The 8,412-nt window shown below is 44.9% G+C and overlaps 1 long non-coding RNA gene across 1 annotated transcript in view; it reads right to left on the reverse strand.

Moving 5' to 3' along the window:
• Positions 1–7,843, reverse strand: part of LOC128345392 (uncharacterized) — a 64,251-nt gene extending 56,408 nt beyond the window's left edge. Inside the window, exon 1 of the long non-coding RNA XR_008316430.1 lies at positions 7,774–7,843. This is a non-coding gene — a long non-coding RNA (uncharacterized LOC128345392). The remainder of the gene's footprint in view (positions 1–7,773) is intronic.
• Between the last annotated feature and the right edge of the window lie 569 nt (positions 7,844–8,412).

Raw genomic sequence — 8,412 nt, forward strand, 5'->3', positions numbered from 1 at the left:
CAATGTCGGATATCAAATCAGATTCATAATTCAAATCCATAGTCTGATGTAAATTCAGATTTTTCCCCATAGCAGTCAGTGGAGAAAGTGGAAAAATCACTGGTTGGACCTAGAGCTTTGAAACCTGCCACATGTGTGGAAGGGGGTCAGGGACTCCTCTAGTTAATTTGAAGGTGATTGGTCAATTCCATGATTTGGGGGAGATTTTTGGATTTTTTCTTTAAAAATTGTGAAATCTGACATGTTTCAAGCCAGAACTTTACAAAATGTTCTGGATCTAAAGTACCTCCTTGGACCATCATTCCACCCCATGTGGAGGAAAAAAGGACATTCGTTTTAAAAAAAATTCTTCCCCATTGCAGGAACAGGTAGACTTTTTTAAAGCGTTTAAAAGGACTTCACACCTTTTCATCCCTTAATGTCTAGAAGGGAAATAAATTATTTCTAATCACAAAAATGTACTTTCACCATATGCTTCTGCAATGGGGAAGACAAAAATCAATATAAAATCAAAGGAATATCCTTTTTTCTCCATATGGAGGTGGAATGATGGTGCTAGGGAGGGCTTCAGATCCAGAAATTTTTGTAAAGTTCTGGCTTGAAACAAGCCGGTGTTAGCCATTTTCTCTATTTTCCCCCCAAAAAACTCCCCAAAATTCAGAGGAGTTATCCACAGCCTTTCAAAAAACACAAGCTAAAGCACTGAATTTTTAAACTTTTGCATGTTTTCAAGTTTCCCCCTTTTTTAAAATAAAAAGGGGGGGAAATACACAAAAGAACATTATTTTAGCCACTTTATTGAACCCTGGGTGACAATCCCGCCAAAATGCATCATGGGCAGCATTTTGCAAATTCCAAAATTCTGTTGTATTTCCAAAATTAATTTCTATATTTTGGAATTAATTCAGACTTTACCAATCCAATTTTGGGGGGAAAGCCAGATTTTGATTTTATTGATTTTTACAGATTTTGCACACGTTCGGATAAAATCTGATTTTTCAAATCTGAATCTGCACAATCCTAGCTTTAATGCTTCAGAAGTGGAACAGTCATAAGGCTCTCTGGATGCCATTGATTAATAAGCTCTGGTTGAGCTGAGCTTCTCGGGTCTTAGAAAGAGGCAGGAAAGGAAGAAGGGCCTAGGCAGAAGCATGCAGTTAGGAAAGCAGGAGCCTGAAAAGAGACCAGACCTGGGAAAGGGAAAAGGAAAGAAAAAATGAAGACTGAAATGCAAGAAGTGGATGTCTAGATGAACAAAAGAAGGCCAGAAGGAAGAATCAGATGATGGCTTCTGATGTGACTCATGCTTCCTTGTGCATGCTTCGAGGCCTTGACTGAAGCTTTTGCTTGCATCTTTTCTGGTGGCATGAATAGCCTTCCCACATCTCAGGATATATGGGGAGCATGCATCTCTCTCAGAAGGTCTTCAGGCTTCAGACATGGCAATGTGGGGAGGAAAACATAGGTCAGTCAATGCTGCTTCTGCAATGCATCTAGTCCAAAGAAGAGAAGGGAAATGGAAAGAGCTTTACATGGCCATCCAATGCAGAGGTGGGGAGTAAGTGATTTTAAATAACCAGCCAAATGCTTGGCAGCAAGCATTTAGTATGTATATATGGATTCTCAATTAGTCACATCAAAGAAATAATACAGGAACAATTTTTTCTCTTTATGTAAAATTCTCGCTGTAACCCACATCCTGAATGCATTCAAACAAAATATATTCACAAAATTATATACAAAACTCTTTATTTTGGTCAGCGACCAGCATGAGATTAAAACAACAACAACAAAATATATAAAATAGCTTATCAGCAATTTTTAAACACTAATTGTTTGTTGATTTCTTGTAAGGCTTCTGGCATCTTAAGTTCATATACAGCGGAGTGACCTTGTACAAAAAGCTAAGTTTACCATTATAATGCATATCAGAATTGCAATCTGCTTCTACAAAGAACTGGAACAAATACTACAGATAAAACTAAACATGTTGGGCATAACCCAGTCATTTTAATTCTCAATTATTTTAGTAGGGTGAATCAATGAAAGTTAAAAGGGCTTAACTTTGGCTGGATTGTGTCTATGGCTCTAATCAGTGCACTTTAAGTCTAACTTCATAGTAATGTCATATAATGTTTATTATGGGCCAGCACAGGGGATACATTCCATACACAGGTGATTAGAAAGAGAATGTGCTGAGTGAGTGACCATCATAATATCTTCCATGTATATCTTGATGTCCTCCAGGCATGTCCCTTTATCCTGGCGTGGGGGTGGGCTGTTCATCCAAATGGACACTCTCTATGTGCTCTAAATATCTGGAGCACATGTAGAGTGATCATGCAAATGAACAGCCTCTCTATGCAATAAAGATATTTTCTCGAGGTCTTTGGGATGTCCATGGAAGATGTCAGTGGGCATGCTATCAGAGCACATTTCAAATCATGTGTATAGAAAATGTGCCATCCATACTGGCCCTTTGTTAACCTTCATGCGATTTGAAGTTCCACCATCATTTTAACTATTTGTACAATCTCCCATGCCTGAGCATGGCCTAGCACAATGGATCCTGGCCTGACTGCAACCTGTCCTACCATAATAAAGAGAAGAATGGACCTGCAACAAATATTACAGAATGTTCAGGCACGGAGCCAGCTAAACGGCGGCCTGGGCCCAGCCCCACCTGGCAGCTCCTCTAGCAACGTCCCATGCACATGATGTCATGTGCATGGGGGCGTGGCTCAGGCTCCAGAGAGCCCAAGCGAGCTCTTCTGTCCTTTTCAGGCAGCATTTGCTACCTGACAGCCTTTATTTCCCTTTCTCTTCCTCCACCACATCAAGTGCAAAGGCAGCGTGACCTGAGCTTGGGATAGCCCGAGCGAGCTCTCTCCCTGACATTTCAGGCAGTGCCAGTGCTGCTCGAAAAGGACAGGGGACAGCTTGCTTGGGGCTCTCCAGAGCTTGGGTGTTGGCAGAGGGAGTTCGCTCGGGGCTCTTCCGAAGCCCGAGCCATGCCCCCCTGTGGTCTTCGGTGACTTTTTCCATTGGTGGCCCAGGTTCTTTGAACCCATTTGCACAATGGTGACTCCACCCCTGAGAATATCCATGGTGTGCAAGTATTACCCAAGCCTGTGGCTGACCATGGTGACAAAACAAAAGTTAGCAATAAAGGAGTCTCTCCTCTCCCTTGGGTCTTACTTCATGTGCAATTTTTTCCCCCTGGGTTTGTTTGTTTTTTGTGGGAGAGGAGGGCAATGATCCTTTCCATCCAGCTCTAATGCTTCAACAGTTGATGTTAAGTAGTAGAGCTCTTCAGTTTTGTGTAACTGCCAGAGAGTGGTCTATGGTATTTCTTCTGCTAAGTCTTACTGCAGTTATCTGAACTTCCAGAGTGTTTTCATAAAGCTGGTGAGTTGTGAAGAAATTCCCTCAAAACCTGCCCATCAGTACCTGGAAGGACAGTACTACATAATACCTTGAGATTAACTTTGACAAACTGCACCTTCATAAAAAGAACAGGGCTGCCCAATTGGTGAGGGAACCACAGAGTTTCCGCATTTTCTTCTGTGGCAACTGTTGGACAGCTTTCCTCCTCAGAAGCAGAATGCCTTGTGACTATCTTGAGGGAATATTCTTTTTCTTAAAGCCGTCCTTCCTCCACTCCTCACCACAGAGTTCCATTGGCTCTGCCCACCTGCTTGTCCGTTAAACTGCACACTGAAGGCAAACATTCTGTCCTATCGACTAACATGGGAACAGTTGGGGGGGGGCAGTTTTGGCAAACTTCATAGTTTTCTTCAGATATTTTTGAATACCTACATAAATGTGGGTTACCCCAAGTCTGCCAGTACTGCCCACTCACTCACAGGTGCTCCACCACTTCACCATACATAAAGATCACAACTTTTGGAAACAGTACATAAATCACACTTTCTGGTGTACAGATTTTCTATACAACATAAGGGATCATTATTTCATTTGAATTAGTGTCATCCTTATCTGTCTGATCAAGAGATCAGAGCTAAAAGCCTCTTCTTACCCAGCAGTAGTGACTATGATGATGACCTACACTTGTATAAATGAGTTGTTTTGGTCATGTTTCATTTTTATATCTGAGCAAACATGCAGTCATTTTAAGTGATGGTTGTAACCTCATTAATTCTCTATACTCCACTAAGGCAGTGCTATTAAAGCAGGGGCGAAGCCACTATTGGGCGAATGGGTTCAAAGAACCCGGGCTGCCAACAATCAGGGGCCGTGAGCGCAGCCCCAGACACGCCCCCTGCATCTGATGTCAGAAGCGGGGGGGCGCGTTAATTTGGTCCCAAATGGGGCTGCACGGCCCCGTTTAGAGCCAAAATCAGCCCACGCTGCATTGGCAGCTCGGCTGGAGTGACTCTCCCTGCCTTAAAGGCAGGGAGAGCCGCTCCTGGTCTCGCTGCCAACACAACGGGGCCGATCAGTCTCTCTCCCAAATGGGGCTACGTGGCCACGTTTAGGAGAGAGATCGGCTCATGCTGCATTGGCAGCGTGGCCGGAATGGCTCTCCCTGCTTTTAAGGCAGGGAAAGTTGTTCCGGCCCACTCTGCCCAACATTTGGGAGGGAGACCACATCCCCTGCATCTGACTTCAGACACGGGGCGGGGGGCAGGGGGGGCCGCAGCAGCCACACATGGGCCACCGCCAGCCTCCCTACGCTACTGTATCAAAGAGAATGAAAGAGTTTGCCATTTCAACAATGGGCATCTGTGAAGGAATCACTCCTTCCCATTATGTTTTATGGCCTGTTTGGTGTCCCCTACAGGCTCTGCAGGGGTTAAAGGGTAGCAACCTCTTACAGACAACTGTGAGGGATGAGTTGTCTGCTGTACAGTTTTGGGGCAAAAGTTACAATGAGTTGTGATTGGTTGTCTCCAGGCAGAGACAGAAGGTTCTGGCTGCCTAAGGGAAGAAACTCAAATAGTCTAATGTATCCCTTTGGAACTGGATAAAAGGAAGGCTTGAACAGTCAGGAGGAGGAGAAGGGCTGTGGGAGAAAAGCTCTGTGAGAAAGTGTGCTGCTGAGTGTTGTGTGAGCCAGAAGGCTGAAACACCAGCAGGGTACAGTCAGCCTGAAACTGCTAGGGAAGGTAGCAGTGAGGGAGCTGGTCCTACTGGAACATGCTAGGCCTTGAGAGAGGAGGCTAGCAAGCTTGTTGTTTTATATGTTGTACTTTGAATGAATGAATGGATCGTTTATTTTCGACTCCTGGTGCCCACAGAGCCCTGTGATTTTCTTTTGGTAGAATACAGGAGGGGGTTACCCTTGCCTCCTCCCGTGCAGTATGAGATGATGCCTTTCAGCATCTTCCTATATCGCTGCTGCCTGATATAGTAGCAGCAGTGATTCAAACCGGCAACCTTCTGCTTATTAGACAAGCATTTCCCCACTGTGCCACCTAAAACATTCCCACGCCCCCATCAACCAGACTGGAATTTTACAGCAAAAGTGTCAGGCAGCACAGTCATAATTAAAAATAATTCCAAATAATAGGATCATAATATATTAAGGCCATAGTTATTTAGAAAAGCCTTGTTTGCTTTGCCTCAGAACAAGCTGCAGATGTAGTGCAGCCAGGAAGGTAGGAAACTCAATTACATTAATTTTTAGCAAAATCCTTGTGTTGGTCACTGTAACTTTACAAGTTATATATATAAGCAAATAATGTTTATTTGAAGATAACAAACAGAACCTATGTAGTCATATCTTAAGGGATCAATTAAAATAAAATTAAAATAACAGAACTCTTGCCTGCATTAAGATACCATACCATTTAAAGATACAGTAACGCTTAAATCATTACACCTTGCTCGCCTATTAATGTTCTTTGCTACACTGTTGCTCCCCCAGACTACTTGTTATAGAGTCGTTCCTGATAAAGTATCAAAGGCTTTTGTGTTACAAATTATATAGATTTTAATACCAAAATGGGGAGTGGGTGGGAGAGTTGGTACCTGCCTTGCTTCCCTTCAGTCTGCAGAGATTAATTTACCTAGCACTGGTCAAGACCAGGACACCCGAGAGTATGCCCCCCACCTTGAACACAGTGGGACTTACTTCTGAGCAAGCATGCATAAGATTGAGTAGTTAGATAATACTAGCTTAACCCGTGCAGAGCATATGCGTGCTAGTACTTGATTGTACTAGCACGCACCCCCTGTCACAGCCCCCCTCACTTCAGCGATCTCTCTACCCTCACCTGAGCCATACTCCTGCTCCTCCTCTTCCATCTGGTTGCGTTCACCCCCCTCACCCCTTTTGATCACTCCTCCATCCCTTTACTCCACCCTCCTCACCCCTCTTGGTCACAGCTGCAGCATTGCTGGCACCTGTTAGCCAAGCTGTAGCCCCCTCCCCCCAGAGACCTCCTCACCCTCATTTATTTTATTTTATTTTATTTTATTTTATTACATTTTATATCCTGCTTTTCCTCCAAGGAGCCCAGAGCGGTGTACTACATACTTAGATTTCTCTTAACAACAACAACCCTGTGAAGTAGGTTAGGCTGAGAGAGAACTGACTGGCCCAGAGTCACCCAGCTAGTTTCATGGCTGAATGGGGATTTGAACTCGGGTCTCCCCGGCCCTAGTCTGGCACTCTAGCCACTACACCACGCTGGCTCCCATCTCATCTGAGCCCCGCTCCTGCTCCTCCCCACAGGAGCAGCAGGAGGAGTGGTTAACCAGGCCCTTCCTTGCTGCTGCCACTGCCATGGCTGCTCGTTCCCCTCAGGCCGCTGACAGGCCCAGGCCCGTCCATTGCCTGCCTGCCTCCCTCTGCCAATGGCCTCGGCAGCCTCAAACAGCAGTAGTTGTTGTCTGGGCCCTTCCACAATGGCCACTCATTCCCCTCAGACCACGGACAGGCTCGGGGCCATCCCTCGCCCTTCTTTCTCTCTTCTCCTCCCTTCTTTTTCTTTCTTTCTCTTTCCTCCACTCGCTCTTCCCCTCTGTCTTTCTTCCCCTCCTCCCCTCTCCCTTCCTGAGTTAACAGATCTTGTTCATCTTGTTTCCTCATCTAATTCACACAACGGCATCCTCCTTCTCCTGAAGGTGCTCTTTCCTCCCTCATGAGCCCTCTCTTCACAGACCCCTGCCCACTGTCCTTTTAGATAGATAGATAGATAGATAGATAGATAGATAGATAGATATTCCTCTCCTCTACAATCAAGCACATCTTCCAACCAGTAACAGTCGCATTCCAACTGACCTTACCCATCACAGGCTCCTCCTCCCTATCTGCATATAGAATCCCCATTGCCCAATCACCACAGTGCCACAGGCTCCTCCTCCCTATGTGCATATGGAATTTCCACTGCCCAGTCACCCCGGTGCTTCTGCTCACGAACTCTCATGAGGGCTGCCACACACCAGATTAGGCACGGGTATGCCTTAAAGAATTATATATATCTAGATGCTTGTTGTTTCCAAAAGTGAGGCAGGCTGTAATTAAATTCAAAATGGTGAACTTTCAGTTACACTGATAAAACACAGTTAATGAATATTATGGAGTGGCAATGAACTGGAACCTCACTTCAGGGCTCTGCCTCTTCCACTCTGAACCTCAACTCTTTTTTGCTCTCTCTCCACACATTAGCTCTTCACAGCTTGACTCAGCACCTCTTCCACAGCTAAACTCTGCTCCAGCCCCTAGACACAGCAAACAAGGCTCTGCAGTCAGCCACTGGGCAGGGGTGAATCTTATCTATGAGCAAAGAAGGCAGCAGCGCTCACCTTAAATTTCTCAGTCAGCCATGTTGTCTCTGACTCCTTTTAGTGTGCCTGCTGGCTCCCTCTGTTGTTGACAGTAACACTACACAATTGAAAAGCCCCAGATCTTATAAAATATTATTAATAAGGCAGGAGCCAATAAGCATGCTCACATTTGTTTTGCAAAGTAGGTGGTCCTAGGACCACCCTTAAACCAATGAGAGAGGGACTAGGCTGATTGACCACTCAGGCAACCAATCAGAGTGCCCAGAGGATGGGGGAGTCTTTTTCTCTTAGAATAATCCAATCACCGTTTTGGTTAGACAGCAAGTAGGCTGGCTGGCTCACTGTTAGTAAGTCTGATCCTTTGCTGGCTTCCTTGTGTTTGTCTGGAGGGGAGGAATGCAACCTCTGCTTTATCTCCTTTGCTTTCTGATCTGCTCTGATCTGTATGCAAAACATTATGGCTAGTTCCCAAAATAACATGCCATAAAACATTAGAGGGTACAGCAAACTGTAAGACTGGACTAGTTAGATTAGAAAAACTGGCAAAAGAAGCTGAAAAGTTCTTATAAGGCATATGCATGGATTTCTGAGTCCAAACTGCTTCTCAAATAATTGCAGAAGTGGCTTTCCATGTGGGTGTGGTGTGATGTATGTAGA

This window comes from Hemicordylus capensis, chromosome 1, assembly GCF_027244095.1.
Source record: "Hemicordylus capensis ecotype Gifberg chromosome 1, rHemCap1.1.pri, whole genome shotgun sequence".
NCBI classification, from domain to species: Eukaryota; Metazoa; Chordata; class Lepidosauria; order Squamata; family Cordylidae; genus Hemicordylus; species Hemicordylus capensis.